The sequence below is a fragment of the Rhinatrema bivittatum genome, chromosome 2 (assembly GCF_901001135.1).
Source record: "Rhinatrema bivittatum chromosome 2, aRhiBiv1.1, whole genome shotgun sequence".
NCBI lineage: Eukaryota > Metazoa > Chordata > Amphibia > Gymnophiona > Rhinatrematidae > Rhinatrema > Rhinatrema bivittatum.
Window position 1 is genome coordinate 114,303,502 of NC_042616.1, and position 23,418 is coordinate 114,326,919.

Below are 23,418 nucleotides of genomic sequence, written 5' to 3' on the forward strand. Positions count from 1 at the left end.
ACAAGGTCTGAAGACGCTGGTTCTACAAAGAGACTTGGATACACGAAATTACTACCTGAACAACAACAACAACATATAAGAAATTGCCATGCTGGGTCAGACCAAGGGCCATCAAGCCCAGCATCCTGTTTCGAACAGAGGCCAAACCAGGCCACAAGAACCTGGCAATTACCCAAACATTATGAAGATCCCATGCTACTGATGCAATTAATAGCAGTGGCTATTCCCTAAGTAAAACTGATTAATAGCCATTAATGGACTTCTCATCCAAGAACGTATCCAAACCTTTTTTGAACCCAGCTACACTAACTGCACTAACGACATCCTCTGGCAACAAATTCCAGAGCTTTATTGTGCGTTGAGTGAAAAAGAATTTTCTTTGATTAGTCTTAAATGTGCTACTTGCTAACTTCATGGAATGCCCCCTAGTCCTTCTATTATTTGAAAGTGTAAATAACCGATTCACATCTACTCGTTCAAGACCTCTCATGATCTTAAAGACCTCTATCATATCCCCCCTCAGCCATCTTTTCTCCAAGCTGAGCAGCCCTAACCTCTTCAGCCTTTCCTCATAGGGGAGCTGTTCCATCCCCTTTATCATTTTGGTTGCCCTTCTCTGTACCTTCTCCATCACAACTATATCTTTTTTGAGATGCGGCGACCAGAATTGTACACAGTATTCAAGGAGCGGTCTCACCATGGAGCGATATAGAGGTATTATGACATTTTCCGTTCTATTAACCATTCCCTTCCTAATAATTCCTAACATTCTGTTTGCTTTTTTGACAGCTGCAGCACACTGAGCAGATGATTTTAAAGTATTATCCACTATGATGCCTAAATCTTTTTCCTGGGTGGTAGCTCCTAATATGGAAGCTAACATCGTGTAACTAGGTCAAGGGTTATTTTTCCCTGTATGCAACACCTTGCACTTGTCCACATTAAATTTAATCTGCCATTTGGATGCCCAATCTTCCAGTCTTGCAAGGTCCTCCTGTAATGTATCACAGTATGCTTGTGCTTTAACTACTCTGAATAATTTTGTATCATCCGCAAATTTGATAACCTCACTCATCGTATTCCTTTCCAGATCATTTATATATATATATATATATATATTGAAAAGCACCGGTCCAAGTACAGATCCCTGAGGCACTCCACTGTTTACCCTTTTCCACTGAGAAAATTGACCATTTAATCCTACTCTCTGTTTCCTGTCTTTTAACCAGTTTGTAATCCACGAAAGGACATCGGCTCCTATCCCATGACTTTTTAGTTTTCGTAGAAGCCTCTCATGAGGTACTTTGTCAAACGCCTTCTGAAAATCCAAATACACTACATCTACTGATTCACCTTTTTCCACATGTTTATTAACCCCTTCAAAAAAATGAAGCAGATTTGTTAGGCAACACTTCCCTTGGGTAAATCCATGTTGACTGTGTTCCATTAAATCATGTTTTTCTATATGCTCTACGATTTTGATCTTGAGAATAGTTTCCACAATTTTTCCTGGCACTGAAGTCAGGCTCACTGGTCTACACTTAACTTGACAATGCTTATGTTTTATCCTATTTTTGTTCAGATGGATCCTTCTTCCAATTTTTGAAGGATGTTTTTTTGGCTAAAATAACCTCTTCCACCTCACCTTTTAACCATGACGGTAATCGTTTTGCCTTCCTTCCACCTTTCTTAATGTGGTGAATACATATGGACTGCGCCTCTAGGATTGTATTTTTAAACAATGTCCAAGCCTGTTTAACACTTTTAACCTTTGCAGCTGCACCTTTCAGTTTTTTCTTACTATTTTCCTCATTTTATCAAAATTTCCCTTTTGAAAGTTTAGTGTTAGAGCTGCAGATTTACTTATTGTCCCCCTTCCAGATATTGGTTTAAATTTAATCATGTTATGATCACTGTTGCCAAGTGGCTCCAACACCGTTATCTCTCTCACCAAATCCTGCATTCCACTAAGAATTAAATCTAAAATAGCTCCCCTCTCGTGTTGGTTCCTGAACCAATTGCTCCACGAAGCAATCATTTATTACATCCAGGAACTTTATGTCTCTAGCAAGTCCTGATGTTACATTTACCCAGTCAATATTGGGGTAATTGAAATCTCCCATTATTATTGCATTGCTAAATTTGTTAGCTTCCCTGATTTCTCTTAGCATTTCATCATCTGTCTGACCATTTTGTCCAGGTAGATGGTAGTATACTCCTATCACTTTACTCTTTCCCAACACACATGGGATTTCTACCCATATAGATTCTACTGAGCATTTAGTCTCTTGTATGATCTTTATCCTGTTGGACTCTATACCCTCCCGGACATAAAGTGCCACACCCCCATCAAGTTGATACTCCCTATCATTGCAATATATTTTGTACCCTGATATAGCACTGTCCCATTGGTTAACCTCCTTCCACCAAGTCTCTGTGATGCCAAATATGTCAATCTCATCATTTGCTGCTATACACTCTAACTCTCCCATGTTATTTCTTAGACTTCTGGCATTGGCATACAGACATTTCAAAGTGTGTTTTTTGTTTGTTTTAACAACCTGCTTTTCAGTTGTTTGGGATAATTCGGAAATCATTAGCTTTGGTGATTGTTTACATATAGGCATATGGACTATGTTTGCTGTTAATGGAACCTCTGTTGGGATGCCCTAACTCTCCTGTTTCATTAGTATCCTTCAAGGATACATTTCTCTGAACCATGCACCTCTGAGTGACTGTCGGCTTTCCCCCTTGTTCTAGTTTAAAAGCTTCTCTATCTCCCTTTTGAAAGTTAGTGCAAGCAGCTTGGTTCCACTCTGGTTAAGGTGGAGCCCATCCTTTCAGAAATGTCTCCCCTTTCCCCAAAAGTTTCCCCAGTTCCTTACAAAGCTGAATCCCTCTTCCCTGCACCATCGTCTCATCCACTCATTGAAACTCTGGAGCTATGCCTGCCTCTGGGGACCTGCACATGGATCAGGAAGCATTTCAGAGAATGCCACTCTGGAGGTTCTGGATTTCAGCTTCCTATCTAAAATCCTAAATTTGGCTTCCAGAACCTCTCTCCCACATTTTCCTATATCGTTGGTGCCCACATGTACCACGACAGCCGGCTCCTCCCCAGCACTGTCTATAATCCTATCTAGGAGATGCGGGAGGTCTGCCACCTTCGCACCAGGCAGGCAAGTTACCAAGCAGTCCTCACGTCCACCAGCCACCCTGCTATCTACATTTCTAATAATTGAATCACCAACTATGATGGCCGGCCTAACCCTTCCCTCCTGGGCAGTAGCCCTGGGAGACTTGTCCTCAGTGCGAGAGGGCAATACATCACCTGGAGAGCAGGTCCTTGCTACAGGATCACTTCTTGCTACACCAGGGTGATTTTCTCCTACTGGGAGACCTTTCTGATCCAAGGCAGCACTGGGGCTGCCAGACTGGATTTGGGACTTGGCTACTATGTCCATGTCCATGATCAATGTACCTCTCTGTCTCCCTCAGCTCCTCTAAGTCTGCTACTCTAGCCTCCAGAGATCAGACTCATTCCCTGAAAGTCAGGAGCTCTTTGCACCGAGTGCACACATACAATCTCTCATCGGCGGGTAAAAAAATCATACATGTGACTCTCAATGCAAAAGACTGGAAAGCCCCCCTCTTGCTGCTGTACTGCTGCCTTCATCTTAATTTTATTGAGTTCCTAGTTAAGTCTAGGATACTAAGGGAGTTGGAATGAGTGTAATTTAAATTTACAGATGAATTTACTAATTAATCAGCTAGTGTCCTACAAGCGGATGATTAAACTTTCAATAATGGCTGGTACAATATTATGATTTAGATAAGACCCTGATTGATTTTTAATGAGAAAGTGTCTCGTGCCTAAAAATCAAGGGTTGAGTGGGTAGGAAAGACAGACACTAGAATTAACTATCTCTGGCTTGTTTATTACCTCACATACACACAAACTCTAAAGATTATATCCCTTAATTTCACCTTTCACCAAACTTTTATAAGCCCAAAAATTTCTGAAAGTTATACTTACCAATCCTCTTTAACCATTGTTAAATGAATCTTCACTCAGTTAATGGAAGGGTGCCATTAGGTGCGCACTTCCGGTCCTCCTCTACTGCAAAGGGTGCGGTGCCTCTGGAAGCTGGGGCTGTGGAAATCAATCCCTGGATCGCTTGCGGTGACCTCTGGACTCCTCTCCCTGGGGATGCTGGGAGCAGTATGCAGATGAGCTTTCCAGTCCTCCTCTACTGCAAAGCGTGCGGGGCCTCTGGAAGCTGGGGCTGTGGAAGTCAATCCATGGATCGCTTGCAGTGACCTCTGGACTCCTCTCCCGGGGGATGCTGGGAGCAGTATGCAGATGAGCCTTCTGGTCCTCCTCTACAAGCATTCCAACCATCTTTCACAAACAACGGAAGAATCAAGATGGATACAACCACTCATCAACTGGAAATCAAACCTCAAGAAGAGTGCAGAAGTCTCAAGAAGAAACCTGAGTACAACCGTTCAAACATCTCATACAAGAATTTGAAAAATTGCAACAAATGCATAATACTATCTTTTATACTACTAAACGCACAATCAATAGTGAAAAAAATGCCCATCCTCACAGATCATTTCTCAGATAACAACCAGATTTCATTGCAATCACAGAAACATGGATAAAAAACTCAGACAACGTCCTAATTAATCAAATTAAAGACCCAACATACAAAACCATATCGATCCCCAGACCAAAAAAAAAGACGGAGGTCTCATGTTAATAAGCAAAAAAAGTTTGCAATTTAAACTAATCACATCCAAGATATATATACCTTTTGAAATTGCACTGTTTGACTCTCCTAAACTACAAATCTGTCTAGTATACTGTCCTCCTAGCTCATTAGAACGAAACTGCTCTCCAGTAATATCATTCTTTATAGCCAACCTAATGCTTAATAAGCCAATCATCATCATGGGAGACTTCAACTTGCATGTAGACCCTCACCCACTCACAGCCACATGCAAAACAATTATGGATGCATTAGCAACAATGGGTCTAGAACAAATCATCGAGAGACCAACTCACAAAGCAGGACACACCCTTGATCTAATTTTTATCAACAAGGACACCTGGGATACACACAAAACTAAAATAACTGAAATACCCTGGCCGGACCACTCCCTCATACAAACCTCCCATACTTACAACAAAAACCCCACCAAAAACGAAAACAAAAACTTGGGAACTTTCACATACCGCCCTCCCCGCCCCTCCCCCCTTTGACATTTAAACACTCCAACAAAATCTACAAGATAAACTCAAGAACATTGACTTTACAAATGCAGAAACAGTCACAAACTCATGGATCAACATCACCAAAGACATAGCAGACAGACGAAACCCTAACTTCGTAAAGTCAATAAAAAACCCAAACATCAAAATCGATGGTACAACGATAGCATAAGATCAGCCAAACAAGAACTCAGGAAGAAAGAGAGATCCTGGCGCAAGAGCAAAACAAACACTCTACTCAATGTATACCGAACACACCTAGGAAACTATAAAAAACTGATACATAATGCAAAAAAAGACTTCTATTCGAACAAAATAAACAAATACCACCATAACCCAAGAATGCTGTTCAACATCATACAAGCACTCACCAAACCTCCAAATGAACTAAGAACAATCTCCAGTGCCATCAACAGCAATGACTTTGCGGAATACTTCACCGATAAAATAAAAAATCTAATAAACAATTATTTTACCAACAACAACATACCCACACAAATCCCCAAATTGCATCAGAAAACTACATCAACATGGACTAGCTTCGACTCTGCATCTTCTCTGTAAATACAAAATATAATACAAAAAATGAATCCAGCAAATCATCCCTTGGGCAGTATCCCCACTTAGACAATTAAACTGATTGTTAACTCAATAAACAAAACAATTACAGACATTATAAACCTTCTCTTACCGAAGGGAAATACCCAGATTGCCTGAAATCATTAAACCATTAATAAAAAAGAATAACCTAGATCCAGAAAACATTCAAAACTACCGACCAATATCAAACTTACCATTCATTGCAAAATCTTAGAAAAAATTGTCCAATCACAACTCTCAGATTACCTTGACACAAACAAAATTCTTCATCCCTCTCAATTCGGGTTCAGAAAAAACTTAAGCACGGAATCTCTCCTGCTCTCACTAAATGACACAGTGATCAGAGGATTTGACAAAGGACAAAATTACATATTAATTCTCCTGGATTTATCAGCTGCTTTTGACACAGTCTACCATTCCATCATAATCGACAGATTATCTGAAATAGGAATCACGGGTACCACATTAAAATGGTTCTCTTCCTACCTATCACACAGAAGCTTCAAAGTAATGTACAACAACAACCTTTCAAATAAAGTAAACCTCAACACAGGAGTACCACAAGGATCCGCCCTATCAGCCACACTATTCAACATATACCTTCTACCAATCTGCCATACACTAGAATGCCTTGGACTGACCCATTACCTATTAGGGATGTGAATCGTTTTAGGACGATTAAAATTATCGTCCAATAATTTTAATATCGTCTTAAACCGTTATGAAACACAATACAATAGAGATTCTAACGATTTATCGTTATAAATCGTTAGAATCGTGAGCCGGCACACTAAAACCCCCTAAAACCCACCCCCGACCCTTTAAATTAAATCCCCCACCCTCCCGAACCCCCCCCCCCAATGACTTAAATAACCTGCGGGTCCAGCGGCGGTCCGGAACGGCAGCGGTCCGGAACGGGCTCCTGCTACTGAATCTTGTTGTCTTCAGCCGGCGCCATTTTCCAAAATGGCGCCGAAAAATGGCGGCGGCCATAGACGAACACGATTGGACGGCAGGAGGTCCTTCCGGACCCCCGCTGGACTTTTGGCAAGTCTTGTGGGGGTCAGGAGGCCCCCCCCAAGCTGGCCAAAAGTTCCTGGAGGTCCAGCGGGGGTCAGGGAGCGATTTCCCGCCGCGAATCGTTTTCGTACGGAAAATGGCGCCGGCAGGAGATCGACTGCAGGAGGTCGTTCAGCGAGGGTTCCGGCGCCTCGCTGAACAACCTCCTGCAGTCGATCTCCTGCCGGCGCCATTTTCCGTACGAAAACGATTTGCGGCGGGAAATCGCTCCCTGACCCCCGCTGGACCTCCAGGAACTTTTGGCCAGCTTGGGGGGGGGCTCCTGACCCCCACAAGACTTGCCAAAAGTCCAGCGGGGGTCCGGAAGGACCTCCTGCCGTCCAATCGTGTTCGTCTATGGCCGCCGCCATTTTTCGGCGCCATTTTGGAAAATGGCGCCGGCTGAAGACAACAAGATTCAGTAGCAGGAGCCCGTTCCGGACCGCTGCCGTTCCGGACCGCCGCTGGACCCGCAGGTTATTTAAGTCATTTGGGGGTGGGGGATTTAATTTAAAGGGTCGGGGGTGGGTTTTAGGGGGTTTTAATGTGCCGGTTTTGCGATTTTACGTTTTTTTGATTTTTCACGATTTTTCACGATTTTTCACGATATTTTACCCCCCCAAACGGCAACAATATGATTCCCTCCCCCTCCCAGCCGAAATCGATCGTTAAGACGATCGAGGACACGATTCACATCCCTATTACCTATACGCTGACAATATACAAATACTTGTCCCTATACAGAAGACTCTGGAAGATACATACGACAGAACTGCTATCTACCTCACGGAAATAAAAAAGCAATTAAATGACTTGAAGCTAATTATAAATATTGATAAAACTGAAGTAATTATTCTAGACAAAAAGAACAACACCGCCATCATGAAGCCTTTCATAACACAGAACCCAAAAACGAAAACCTGTCACCCATACACGAAACCTAGGAATCACCATTGACAAGGAACTCTTATTCAAAACCCACATAAACAAAAAGATCAAAGAAGGATACCACAAATTACTGTCTCAGACGGCTTAAACCATTCCTCACACAAAATGATTTCAGAACAGTTCTGCAACTACTCATCTTCCCTAACCTAGACTACTGCAATGCCCTACTCCTTGGACTACCTCTCACTACTTTACGTCCTCTTCAAATCCTACAGGACACAGCAGCCAGAATCTTAACCGGATCAAAAAAAACACGAACATATCACTCCAATACTAATCTCCTTACACTGGCTCCCAATAAAATACAGAATAAAATACAAAGTTCTGACAATCCTACATAAAATAATCAATGGACAACAAAGTAACTGGCTAAGCAAATACATCGTAACACACAATCCAAAACGGAACTTACGATCTAGAAATAAAGGCCTCCTCAAACTCCATCATGCAAGAATCACTCAACTAAACACAACACGTGAGAGAGCCATATATATCGCCAGCCCTAAACTATGGAACTCTATACCAAGTGAAATAAGAACTCAACCAAGCATGAAAATGTTTAAAAAATAATTAAAAACCTGACTTTTCACGAGATCCTACACTAACTCACTAAATCAACCAGCATACAAAGCAAACACGCAATACAATAACAGAAAAAGGATAAACCCCCAGCAAAGTAACAACAGTATGTAGAAAAGATCTGCAGAATGAAAATACTAGAAATATGTAACACTGCATTATGTAATAATGTGCAGAATGTAATAACTTTGTATGTAACACCTTGCAGTAGGTTTATATGTAACCTTGCAGTAGGTTAAACACCTTGCAGTAGGTTAAACATGCAGTATGTAATAGGGATGTGAATCGTGTCCTCGATCGTCTTAACGATCGATTTCGGCTGGGAGGGGGAGGGAATCGTATTGTTGCCGTTTGGGGGGGTAAAATATCGTGAAAAATCGTTAAAAAATCGAAAAATCGAAAAATCGAAAAACCGGCACATTAAAACCCCCTAAAACCCACCCCCGACCCTTTAAATTAAATCCCCCACCCCCAAATAACTTAAATAACCTGCGGGTCCAGCGGCGGTCCGGAACGGCAGCGGTCCGGAACGGGCTCCTGCTCCTGCATCTTGTCGTCTTCGGCCGGCGCCATTTTCCAAATGGCGCCGAAAAATGGCGGCAGCCATAGACGAAAAAGATTGGACGGCAGGAGGTCCTTCCGGACCCCCGCTGGACTTTTGGCAAGTCTCGTGGGGGTCAGGAGGCCCCCCACAAGCTGGCCAAAAGTTCCTGGAGGTCCAGCGGGGGTCAGGGAGCGATTTCCCGCCGCGAATCGTTTTCGTACGGAAAATGGCGCCGGCAGGAGATCGACTGCAGGAGGTCGTTCAGCGAGGCGCCGGAACCCTCGCTGAACGACCTCCTGCAGTCGATCTCCTGCCGGCGCCATTTTCCGTACGAAAACGATTCGCGGCGGGAAATCGCTCCCTGACCCCCGCTGGACCTCCAGGAACTTTTGGCCAGCTTGTGGGGGGCCTCCTGACCCCCACGAGACTTGCCAAAAGTCCAGCGGGGGTCCGGAAGGACCTCCTGCCGTCCAATCTTTTTCGGCTATGGCCGCCGCCATTTTTCGGCGCCATTTTGGAAAATGGCGCCGGCCGAAGACGACAAGATGCAGGAGCAGGAGCCCGTTCCGGACCGCTGCCGTTCCGGACCGCCGCTGGACCCGCAGGTTATTTAAGTTATTTGGGGGGGGTTCGGGAGGGTGGGGGATTTAATTTAAAGGGTCGGGGGTGGGTTTTAGGGGGTTTTAGTGTGCCGGCTCACGATTCTAACGATTTATAACGATAAATCGTTAGAATCTGTATTGTATTGTGTTCCATAACGGTTTAAGACGATATTAAAATTATCGGACGATAATTTTAATCGTCCTAAAACGATTCACATCCCTAGTATGTAATAACTTGATGCGCAAGTGTTAACTAATAGATGAAACTAACCTTAACTACATGATAAGATTATGTGATGATGATATTACAATCTGATGCATGTTTATGTAAACCGTTCTGTTTGTGAAACCGAAATACGGTATACAAAACACATTACATAAATAAAAATAAATAAATAAAGGGGCAAAGGGGTACCAGGAGTGGCAAGAGTGCTTTAACAGAGGTGCAAAGCAGCAGCGAGAGTATCAAAACCACACCACAGCTTCAAAAGAGAGCACCAATAACAGTTGCATAAACCCTTGAAGGCAGCACAACAGGCAAAGTGGCAAGACAAGTGGCATCAACATCCTACAGCACAATGAAGGGGGAACATAGCAAGCAGAAAGAGTATCAGAAAAAACCACAAGGTCCCGATAAAGGGACAAAGCAGCAGAAAGATAGCAACAACACACTGAGGAACCACGATAGTGGCAAGAACACCACAAGGAGTAGAGTGAGTCGTCTGCTGTATGGCAGCAAGGCAGAGTGGCAGAAAGTTGATAGGGGCAACACAGGCTGGCAGAGCGGAGGTAGTCAGATCCCTGTGGTTTTGATAGTGGCAAGACAGGCTGGCAGAGCTGAGGTAGTCAGGTCCCTGTGTTTTGATAGGGGCAAGACAGGCTGACCCCGGGGAGAGTTCCCTTTTCTTTGTGAAGGTACGTAAGGCCTGGACAGACAGACACAGGAACAGCGTCACAGAGCAGTGAGTAAGAGTGGTGATTGGCTGAATTAGAAATATGCTTAGCTCTGATATGTTGCATTCTTGTCTCCTTGCCAACCTGTCTGACCCACTCAATGACAGGGATGTGAGGTCACTTATGACTCACAGGAAAGGGCTGGTTTTTCTTATGGATACTCCCACATGGCCTTCTCCTAAAAGCCTCTATATGCAGAGCAACAATGGAAAAACAGGAACATTACCATTCTTCATAAAACATTAAATAATAAAACCAAAAAATATAAAACATCAATCATAATAGTAAAATCATATTCGTAAAAAAGAATAAATATTTCAAACCAGTTAATGAATATGAGTATCCAAAATTTCCCAAGCACCAAAAATATTTCAAAACATTTGATGAATAAAAAATCCAATAATTAAAAAATTATTCTATTTCCCCCCCCCCAAAAAAAAATAATTAAAGATTTCAAAAGAGCAGAAGTATCAAATTAAACCCAATAATTAATACTAATAAGGATTTAAAAATCTCCTGCTCTCCACACCTAGGATCTTTCGATTTCCAGTCACCCTGAGATCATTGTGGATTGGGGGAGGTAGGGCCGTACATATTTTATCTTCCCTCTCACACTCACGCACAACAACACATTCATTCTCCTACACACACACACACACACACACACACACTCTCTCTCTCTCTCTCTCTCTCTCTCTCTCTCTCTCACACTCTCTCTCTCTCTAATATGCACAGGGTCCCTCTCCCTCACAGATACATTATGTATATGTATGTGTCTGTGCCTATGATAGCCTGTATGTGACACATAATTTACACATAATTTCTTTCTATATATATTTATATTGTGCATATTAGGAATTGTTACATACCTCTATTTTTGAATTATACCTTGGGTTATCCATTAGATTATTCAACCCAATGCTGAGCAATTCTGCAATTCTAAAGATAATGTTGATCACCTCAGTGGTCCTAGAAATATAGCATGCTAGAAATTATTTGGAAAAAAAATGGTAAGCAACTATATTTTCTGCTTTTAGTATTCAAAAGAGAAACATTTAGCATTGTTCTTCTTTCTATTGACAACTCTTTGTTTTCTGGCTTAGGAGCTCCCATAGTGGTAAGAGAATGCAGATACACACGGTAATAAATGCATCTGATTGGCTGATGTTTCTTTTATGCTTTACAATAGACTATTCATGATGAAAAAAAGAATATGCTATTTTTAATTGGAAAATGAATGTCATTAAAATAGATTTGGAGTATCCTTGCTGAACAATAAGGAACCACATTCATTCAAGGCCCTTTCTGTCTGGTCTTATTAACACCTTGTAGCAAAATTAATTTTCTTTTAAAATTCCTGTAGTCATAACAACCAGTGCAGCTGCTTATAGGACATATTAAGATTCCAGAAGAGCTGCTTCTATAGGGCAATTGCCAAACAAATGGAGACTGACAGAATATTGCTATTATTAGACACAAGCATGAAAAATGGTTGAAAAAAAAATTGATATAAAGGCCTCAGCAGCCTTTGGAATGTTATTACATAATTTAAATTAATTTAAGTTAGATAAATCAGATTATGAATTGGTACTGTTCTTCCCAGTAAAGGAAAAACAATCTTGATGAGGAAAATCATGGAATACTTTAAAAATAACATTTTTTTAGCTCAGTAAAACATCTGTTCAAAGTTTAAACCACAGTGACTATGCATAGGGGCTGATGTCCTCTTTCTTCCAGGATGGAAAATAAATTGTCCTTTTTTTTCCTGGTACTGGATTCAATCAGATGAAATAATGAGAACATTTCCAGTGGAAAAAGATCTACTGTTGTTTTTAGTTTCGTAATATTTCTGCAATAAATACCTAACAAATATACTTAGATTATTAATACAAGATGATAGATTGGATAACTAGTGTTTTATGGAGTGAGAAGACACATATACCCAGTGGAATTTAAGTTCAGTGGAACTTACAAACTGTAAAATGTGACTGTTTCACTACGGTTCTAGTCTTTGGCAGGAAGACTGTATTTTTCTCCCAGCTTGACAAAGGAGCAGATACCAGTTAACCACCAATTGGGAAGTTGCCAGTGAATCATCTGGCAAATCTCCAATTCCAAAGAAGCAATGTAAAATTGCATAACATGTGGGAGGAGGAGAGGGAAGGCGAAAAGAAAAGTTATTATTTAGTTTCTTAATTGGATATTGCATTGTCCTTTTAATGGGTTATGCTGCCTTATTCAAATGTTAGTGTTTCTCTTTGCTTAAGTTTTATATTTACATTATTTTGTCCTTGGTTTATTGGACCAGATGTGCATGTTATGCACTTTTTTATACATTTTAGATATGAATAGAAGTCCAGCATTTGAATTATATTAGTCAGAAAGCAATAATGGATTGGTATTTATACAGTTTATAACTTAGCTGAATATAAACATTTGTGCACTTAATAAAATGCTTGCAGTTTTGACTACAAAAATGTCCATTAGAGTAGCCTTGTTAGCAAAAGTGTCCAAAGGGTTAACCAAGTAGTAACAAAAATGAAACACATGATGGTAGCAACTTGCAGGCCAATAGAATTATTGGAGACATGTTTTTTAACACAAGAGTCTACTGTTAGAGTCTACCCGCGAGTAGCCTCTCACCTCGTTGCCTGCGCCGTTCTGGTCGGGCCAGCTCCCGACCACCTTCCCTTCATCTTTGCAGCTCAATGCCACTGTTATCACTTCTTCGCGGCATGGAGCCACCGCCGCCTCCAACCATGACAGAAAGAGCTGTTGCCGTGACTGTCCCTGTATGGCAAAGGAAGCCGCGACCGTCGCTGTGCCTCTCCTCACGGCAGGAACACCACCGACGTGGTCTCTCCACTCCTGCCTGTCCTGGGCCATGCATAGGTGAGCGTGCACTTCTTCTCTACATTTAAAGGGCTATATATATCAAGATGTTGATTTTTTTTTTTATAGAAATTATATTCACCCCAAAAAAGTAGACTGTAAAAAAAAAGGTAAAACTGAAAAATAATTTTTCAGGAGATGAGTACACATGAATTTCAAGAAACTCTGGAGATGAAAGTCTTTTCAATGTGGAACTTGATTATATCAATTATGTTCTCTTTTTTTCAGCTGCTGGTATGAGACGTGTGTCTTGTAGTGATTTGAATACACAAAAAAATATATCATTGTCTTAATCGTGAGAAGGAAAGAAATTGTTGAAAAGCAGCCAAGCAACTGTAGCAATCCTTAAAAATAGTGCCCCTAAATCAAAATCTCATGAATATGAGAAATTACAGTGCAATACCTTAGAACCTAACACCTGTAATGAATCTACATAGATGGAAGAAAATCAAAATTATCTCAGTGAATAAACAGGAAGATTATTGTAAATGAAAAATAGAAAACAAGATTCTACAACTACTAAATTTAGCAATTCTTTGGGGACACATCATTCAGAATGAAGATATAACCACTTACCTGAGAGAGGTAAAAAGATTCAAAAAGACTTCAAATACAATGTAAGATAGGGAGTAAACTTATACTTTTGGCCGGATTTTAAATGCCCTGCGCGCGTAAATCCGGCTGGATTTAAGCGCGCAGGGCACTCGCGCACCGGCGCGTCTATTTTGCATAGGCCGCTGGTGCGCGCAGAGCCCCGGGACACACGTAAGTCCCGGGGCTTCGTAAAAGGGGCATGTCGGGGGCATTCAGTGAATGACGCGGCGTTTCGGGAGCGTGACGCGGCATTTCGGGGGCGGGCCTGGGGGCATGGCGCCGCCACGGGGGCGTGGTCAAGGCCTCCGGATCAGCCCCCGGATCAGGTGATGGTGCGCCAGCAGCCCGCTGGCGCGCGCAGATTGACGTCTGCTTTAAGCAGGCGTAAATCTGCCAACAAAGGTAATGGAGGGTTTAGATAGGTCCGGGGGGGTGGGTTAGGTAGGGGAAGGGAGGGGAAGGTGGGGGAAGGGCGAAGGAAATTTCCCTCCGAGGCCGCTCCGAAATCAGAGCGGCCTTGGAGGGAACAGGCAGCACGCGCTTGACTCGGCGCACGCAGGTTACATAAATGTGCACCCCCTTGCGCGCGCCGACCCCGGATTTTATAAGATACGCGCGTATCTTATAAAATCCAGCGTACTTTTGTTCGTGCTTGCGCAAAATTATAAAATCTACCCCTTTGTGTTTTACCTTCAACAGGCAAAACCCTAACGTTAACCAATAGATTAAAGTCTTGAGCAAAAAACAGGACAAAAAATATGCAAAAGGTTTACAAGTCAGCTTGCATGTACAATTTTGAAATTAGTACATCTTTTGTCCATGGGTTTTTACAACTTTGGGAAGAGTAAATGAATCGAAAAAAAAAAGTATGCATATTAAAAACTCATACATAAAGCACTTTGAAATTTTTCCCTAAAAGCATTACATTTATTTATTTATTTATTTATTTATTGGTTTTTATATACCGCCGCTCATCAGAGATATCACGTCGGTGTACATAGAACAAAATCCGCAATTGCGTTTTACATAAAACAGTAGGAAAATCAACTGAGAAAACTTTACATTAAAAACTGTTAAATGTAACAACAACAAAACAATTTATAAAATATAAATAGATATATAATGATAATATTATATAAAGTAGTTATAACATTACAATTTATAACAGAATCAAGGGAGAATAAGGGGGGGCAAGGGAAGGAGAGGATAAAAATTTGGGTAGGGGAGGAAAAGAGAAAGGTGTGAGGGGAAGGGATTATATACAAGTGGGGCTGCAAAAGAGCAAATTCTTCAGATTTATAAATGGAAAGGATGGAGCTAGGGTGAAAAAGGTAGGAGAGAGCCTAGTGTTGGCTGTTGTAAAGAGGAGGTGTGAGAGGTTAGAGGAAAAGGGGGGTGTCGTCTTTCGAGGTTAAGCTTAATGGAAAAGAGAGAGAGGAGGTAGAGGTAGAGAGGAGAGGGAGAAGGGAGTAAAGCAAGAACATGTGCAGATCATGTGTAGGCTTTTGTGAATAGCCATGTCTTGAGCTTTTGTTTAAAGGTTTTTGGAGACAGTTCCAAGCGTAAGTCAGTAGGCATAGAATTCCATAGCATAGGGCCAGCTAGGGATATGGCACGAGCTTTGGTGGATACATGTTTGAAGAGTTTGGGTGAGGGGGTTTGCAGGGTGGCTATGTAGGGTTTTCTAGTAGGCCTGCTGGAGTTCCTGAATTGAAAGGAATTGGAGGGCCAGTTCTTGAGTTGAAAGGAATTGGAGGGCCAGTTCATTTCTGGGTTATGGAGGGATTTGTGGATAAGTGATAATATCTTGTACTGTATACGATAATGGATAGGGAGCCAGTGTAGGTCTTTAAGTATAGGAGTGATGTGTTCTTTGATGGGCGTATTCGTGAGGATACGAGCTGCAGTATTTTGTAAGATTTGTAGTGGGTGTATGGCATTTTTAGGCAGGCCCACTAGCAAAGCATTACAATAATCAATTTTAGAAAAAACCATGGCTTGTAACACAGTACGAAAATCGGAGAAGTGTAGTAGTGGTTTAAGTTTTTTGAGTGTATGGATCTTGAAAAAACACTCCTTGAGGGTAGCATTAATAAATTTTTTGAGAGACATTTGATCATCCAATACAACTCCAAGGTCACGGACTTGTTGGGTGAAGTGTGTGTGTGATGGTATAGTGAGTGATGTAGGTATAGCCTGTGGGGGTGTAGGGGGTGAGATAACCATGAGTTCAGTTTTTGTAGCGTTAAGGGCAAGCTGAATAGAATTTAAGAGGTTGTTTATTGAGATAAGAGTAGTGTGCCAGATATCCAGGGTTTTTGGAATAGATTCTGTGATGGGAAAAAGAATTTGTACGTCATCAGCATACAAATAGTGTGGTAGCTTGAGGTTAGAAAGGAGTTGGCAGAGGGGTAGGAGGTAGACATTGAAGAGTGTAGATGAAAGTGAGGAGCCTTGAGGTACTCCCTGCCCAAGGGGGATTTCCTTAGATTCATGGTTACCAAATTTAACTCTGTAATGTCTGTCGCTGAGGTAGGAACTGAGCCATTTGTGGGCGCGGTCGGTTATACCTATATCAGAGAGACGCTGGAGGAGAATCTGATGACTTACAGTGTCAAACGCAGCCGAGATATCAAGTATCACTAGTAGATGGGAAACTCCTTTATCTAAACTTTGCAATACGTAATCAGAGAGTGAGAGAAGAAGTGTTTCTGTACTGTGTAATTTGCGGAAACCAAATTGGGATGGAGAGAGGATTTGTTGCTCATCTAAGTGGTTACTAAGTTGACGGTTAATGGTTTTTTCTAGAATTTTTGCAATAAAAGGAAGATTAGAGATGGGGCGGTAGTTGGTCAGATCGGAGGGGTCAAGCTTAGGTTTTTTTAGGGCAGGTTTAAGGATGGCTTGTTTTAGTGGGAAAGGTACGGTACCAGAATCAATGGAGGCATTGATTATCTTTGAGATAGGCAGGGCTATTAGGTCTGGTATGGTGAGGAGAAGTTTTGTGGGGATAGTATCAGAGGGGTGTGATGATGGTCTTGCTTTTTTAAGTATGTATTCTATTTCCATTGCAGTCGTGTGTTCAAACTTTGTAAGTTTTGTAGAGAGTTTACTAGATTGCACAGTATAGCTATTCTGGGGAGAGTGGGGAATAAAGGGAAAGCGTGTCATGATTTTGTTAACTTTATCGTGAAAGTGCTCGGCCAGTTGCTCACATTTGTTTTTAGCTTCTTCTTCAGGAATGATATTTGGAGTGAGGTTGGTGAGTGAGGTAACATAATCAAATAGGGTTTTGGGGTTGAATTGGTATTGATGTATTTTGATAGCATAGAAATTTTTTTTAGCCAAGTTTATTTCATTATTGTAATTATATAAGGAGGTTTTGTAGCGTGCCAGAAGGGTTGGGGAAGGGTTTTTGCGCCAGTTTTTTTCAGCATTTCTAAGGGCTTGTTTTTGTTTTTTTTATTGTGGTATTGTACCAGGGTTTTTTTGTGTTTTTTTGAGAGGAAAGTTGTTTGTTAATAAAGGGGCAGATTTTATCCGCAACTGATAGTGTGTGTTCATTCCATGATGCTAGGGCTGTATCAGCATTGATAAGATTAAGGTTGTTAAGGGAATCTGACAGCGCTGTAGTAAGCTCATCTATGTTGCAGGATTTGCGGATTTGTATAGTTGTAGATATATCCGGAGGAGGGGGGGGCCTTTCCAGGGTGTTGGAAGTTCTTATGATATAATGGTCAGACCAAGGAATGGGTGAGCATGTTAGAGAATTAGTAGTAATATATTGGTTAATGAAAACTAAATCGAGTGAGTGGCCGGCTTTGTGAGTGGGCGAATTGATAATTTGATTAAATCCTAGAGATTTCATAGCTTCGAGGAAGGAGGAGCAGCTAGGTGAGAGCGGGATAGTATCCACATGCAAATTAAAATCACCTAAGATGATGGCTGGGGAGTCAATCGAGATGTTTTTAGCTATATATTCAATTAAGGCAGAGGGGTTGCTGCTAAGCGTACCTGGGGGGGCATAAATTAGACATATTTGAATGTTAGGCGCTTTAAACAAACCAATTTCAAGTTTTGGTGGTGGAGATGTAGCTTGAAGGGTGAGTTTAAATTGTTTCTTAGAGGCTATTAATATGCCTCCACCCTTCTTTTTGGGTCTGGGGATGGAAACGATGTCATAGGCATTGTTGGGAAGCTGGTTTAGGAGCACATTATCGGTGTCTTTTAACCAGGTTTCAGTTATTGCCAATATGTCAGGTGTTTCGTCCAGAAGGAGGTCGTTAATAATAGAGGTTTTTTTGTTTAGTGACTGGGTGTTAAACAGAATGAGAGATAATGCGGTGAGTCCGATAATTTGGGTGAGTGGGGGGGCAATCATAGTGGTGTGAATGGATTTAAGGTATGAGCGGTGGCGTGAGGCGTAGTGAGTTGGAGGTCTGTATCTATTGTAATTGAGTATCGGGATGTTTAGCATGATTAAACCAGGGAAAGATAAGAGAAAGGTGGTAGAATAGTTTCTCAAACAGTTAAGGTAGATTCCAGGGAAGAGGTTGCAGATATAAATTAATTTGGTGGTAGAAGGAGTAGCGAGGAGGGTAGTTAATGCTGGAGAAATAAGATAGAAATACAGTTAGTGGGTTGATGATATCAGATGTTTATACAGTTGCTTAAAGTAAAACCAAGTATGATATTAGTAGGTAACATTTAGTGACATGAGACATCTAAGCGTGCTCAAAACCAAATGAAGGAGTTAGAATATATGGTGCAATTGAAGAGCGTAGTAGTATTGTCAATGCTACGACTGGTAGATGGTAGTCTGCAGCTTCAGCTTGCTGGGGTAGTTTTCTAGACCCCAACAGGCCGCCTGTTAGAGCACACTAGGAGGTTGACACTGTGTATTCTCTCGGATAGATGGTTCGGTGTCCAGATGGGTGCTTCAAGTTAGATATATTAGCAAGGGGAAGCTGGTCCGTCACTCTTTCCCTGGCTCCGTCCCAGTATTGGGGCAGCAGTACGCAGAGAGAGGTGATAGGCCAGGGGGTTCAAGGCGGGCCACAAGGGGCTGTCAAAGGGGGCTGCTCGAAGGGGCGCTCAAAGGGGCAAGCCCCTTTGTCACGCTCCTTCGGCGCACGGCGCGCGGCGCCGGAGCTGCAGTGAATTTAAAGGGCCCCTGTGCCCTTTGCGATTGGCTGGAGGTGAGTGTTAGTAGGCGGGCCTTAATCCGGTCGGATCGGCGGGTCGGCGGGCCTACTCTCCGGTCGGGTCGGCGGCAGGACGGCTCGGTAGGCCGCGTGGTTGCCCTCGGACCCAGCGGGGGCAAGGGAGAAATTAGAGGCCTTACCCCGATGGGTCCCTGGCGCCGATCGCGCAGGCCCTCCCTCGTTCCGGATGCCGCGTGGGGAGAAGAGTCGCCGGAGCTAGTTGCACGGGAAGAGGCTGTTCGCTGGAGCTGCACTGAATTTAAAGGGCCCCTGTGCCCTTTGCGATTGGCTGGAGGTGAGTGTTAGTAGGCGGGCCTTAATCCGGTCAGATCGGCGGGTCGGCAGGCCTACTCTCCGGTCGGGTCGGCGGCAGGACGGCGCGGTAGGCCGCGTGGTCGCCCTCGGACCCAGCGGGGGCAAGGGAGAAATTAGAGGCCTTACCCCGATGGGTCCCTGGCGCCGATCGCGCAGGCCCTCCCTCGTTCCGGATGCCGCGTGGGGAGAAGAGTCGCCGGAGCTAGTTGCACGGGAAGAGGGCTGTTCGCTGGAGCTGCACTGAATTTAAAGGGCCCCTGTGCCCTTTGCGATTGGCTGGAGGTGAGTGTTAGTAGGCGGGCCTTAATCCGGTCGGATCGGCGGGTCGGCGGGCCTACTCTCCGGTCGGGTCGGCGGCAGGACGGCGCGGTAGGCCGCGTGGTCGCCCTCGGACCCAGCGGGGGCAAGGGAGAAATTAGAGGCCTTACCCCGATGGGTCCCTGGCGCCGATCGCGCAGGCCCTCCCTCGTTCCGGATGCCGCGTGGGGAGAAGAGTCGCCGGAGCTAGTTGCACGGGAAGAGGCTGTTCGCTGGAGCTGCACTGAATTTAAAGGGCCCCTGTGCCCTTTGCGATTGGCTGGAGGTGAGTGTTAGTAGGCGGGCCTTAATCCGGTCAGATCGGCGGGTCGGCGGGCCTACTCTCCGGTCGGGTCGGCGGCAGGACGGCGCGGTAGGCCGCGTGGTCGCCCTCGGACCCAGCGGGGGCAAGGGAGAAATTAGAGGCCTTACCCCGATGGGTCCCTGGCGCCGATCGCGCAGGCCCTCCCTCGTTCCGGATGCCGCGTGGGGAGAAGAGTCGCCGGAGCTAGTTGCACTAGCTCCGGCGACTTAGAAAACTTAGAGAATTATCCCACAGTGCTTTATGCTGAAGTTTGATTTACATATTGTTTTTTTCTGTAGCTTGTATTTCCTTTCCTGACATGCAAGAAATTATGAGGTCAATATTCAGCCGCTATCTGACTGATCAGGTTAGCCAGATATATTTATCTGGTTAAGGCTGCTGAGATTTTCAGCAGAGGGGTCATGCTTCTGAATATACTCAGCTATCTTACACTTAGCTGGATATGTTTATCTGGTTAATCGGAGCGGCCTTGAAGGGAACTTTCCTTCCACCCCCCCCCCCCCCGCACCTTCCCCTCCCTTCCCCTACCTAACACACTGCCCCCCCCCAGCCCTATCTAAACCCCCCCTACCTTTGTTCGAAAAGTTAAGCCTGCCTGAGGCAGGCGTAACTCGTGCGTGCCGGCCAGCTGGCTGGCGCACGATTCCCCAGCCCGGGAGCAGTTTCGGAGGCCTCGGCCTCGCCCCCGGAACACCCCGGGCTGGAACCACACCCGCGGCCCCGCCCCCAGATGACGCGCAGCCGCGACACGCCCCGACACACGTCCCAAGGCTTGTGCGCGCCGCCGACCCTATTCAACATAGGCTCGGTGTGCGAAGGGGAAGCTTGGGGCAGGTTTTCAGGGGGTACGGGCATATCTTACGCGCGTACCTCTTTGAAAATCTGCCCCTTAGTGTATAGTAGTGAATGATGAGATAGACATAATTAGAATCTCAGAGACATGGTAGAAGGATGATAACCAATGGAATACTGCCATATCAGGGCACAAATTATAATGCAATTATAGGGAGGAACAACTTGGTGGGGGGAGGGGTGGCACTTTATGTAAGGGATGGCATAGAGTCCAACAGGATAAGGATCCTGCAAGAGACTAAATGCACATTGGAATCTTTATAAGTAGAAATACCATGTGTGTCGGGGAAGAGTATAGCAATAGGAGTATATTACTGTCCACCTGGCCAAAATAATGAGATGGATAATGAAATGCTAAGAGAATATAGGGAAGCTAACCAAATTGATAGTACAGTAATAATGGGAGATTTAAATTACCCCATTGACTGGGTAAATGTAACATCAGGACATGCTAGTGAGATAAAGTTCCTGGATGGAATACATAACAGTTTTATGGAGCAATTGGTTCAGGAACTGATGAGAGAGGGAGCTATTTTAGATTTAATTCTAAGTAGAGTGCAGGATTTGGTGAGAGAAGTAATGGAGGTGGGGATGCTTGACTGGAAGGGGGACAGTAAGAAAGTACATGGCTCTAGCACGAAACTTTCAAAAGGGAAACTTTGATAAAATGAGGAAAATAGAAAAAAAACTGAAAGGTACAGCTAAAAAGAGTACACAACAGACATGGACACTGATAAAAAAATACCATTTTAGAAGTGCAGTCCAAGGTCGAAGGAAAGCCAAACGATTGTTGGTATGGTTAAAAGGTGAGATGAAAGAGGCTATTTTAGCAAAAAGATCTTCCATCAAAAATTGGAAGATCTGAGGAAAATAGGAAAAAGCATAAGCATTGACAAGTGGGAGTCATGTGATGTGGTCATCCTGGATGGCATCACTGTCTGGACTCTGAGTGCCAATCCCTGTTCACCTGCAAAAATTGCCTCCATCAGTGATTCTTAAGGCTTATAGGTGCTACCTCGTGTCTCTATATATGTCCATTGACCGATACATGAACAAATCCCCAGGGAACGTGCCAGAGAAACTTGGGAAAAAGGAAAAAGAAAAGCTGAAATCAGCCAAGGATAAGATGGCCACTGCAGATAAAGAATAAAGCACAACTTGTGTAGTGGGAAATGCTGTGGTAAATGAAATAACAGAAACAGTATCTGCAGCAATTGCCAGCAGACTAGATACAATATTGGCACAAATAAACTAAAAACTTCGCTACTTGACTTGAAGCTTCGTTTAGATGCAACTGAAGGATGAGTGGTGGGCGTGGAAGACGATAATCTGGCGGCAACAGTGTAGATTAAAAATTTAGAATAAATGATTCAGGAACAGGATTTAAAAATAGATGAACTAGAAAATTGTTCCAGGTGGAATAATTTGAGAGTTGTAGGGCTTACCAAAGAGGTGGAAGATCAGAAGTTAGCCGAGGTTCTTGAGGAATGGCTACCAGAGAAACTGAGAAACTCAGGTTTAGAAGGGCCTATAATTATAGAACGGACATATAGGCTCGGTGGGAAAAGAGATGGCATTCAGCGTCCCAGGGAGGCAGTAGCCCAAATACTGAACTTTTCTCAAAAGCACCAAATTTTGCAAACAAATTGGAAGGTGACCAATCTGCAGTATCAAAACCGGTCCATCCAAATTTTTCAGGACTACTCACTTAAAGTATCTTTCCAACACAAACCTTTCATATCCATCTGTTCAAAGCGGGTGGAGAAACAGATGCACTTTACACTGCAGTTCCCAACCAAGCTGAGAGTCTGGTAAGGAAATGAAATGCAGTTTTTGACTCAGTAGAGGTGGCAGCAGTGTTTGTCACAGGGCTGCCTATGTGAAATAATATTGGCCATGAGTCTCATTTAACATTGAGAATGGAAGTTACAATGTGAAGTTTAAAAGTTATGCACTACTGATATTCATGTCTTAATTCATCATGGCCTGGAGGCTTTGGACAGGCATGAAGTATATATGCAGAACCAAGGAAATTCCAAAATATGTAATGAAAATTCTGTAAAGGCATGTGATCACCCATAATGGAAGACTCGAGTGCCTTATTTTACAGTTTTAAACCTAGCTGCAGTCTTGGCAGAAAAGGTGTGTGGTTTCTAAATATATTGGTCACTACTAGGAAATCAGAGGAGGTTGCTACCAAGCTGCAAGCAGTTACTGAGTCATCCTGATCGGAGAAAACCTGTGAGGGTTATGGCTGGAAGCTTGCGATTACTGTATCTCATGCAGCAGAGGCATAGCCTGATGTGAATGGAGTAGAAATCATCAGTGAGGGTTGTTGATCATAAGATGCACACAAACAGTAACGGTCACGGGAA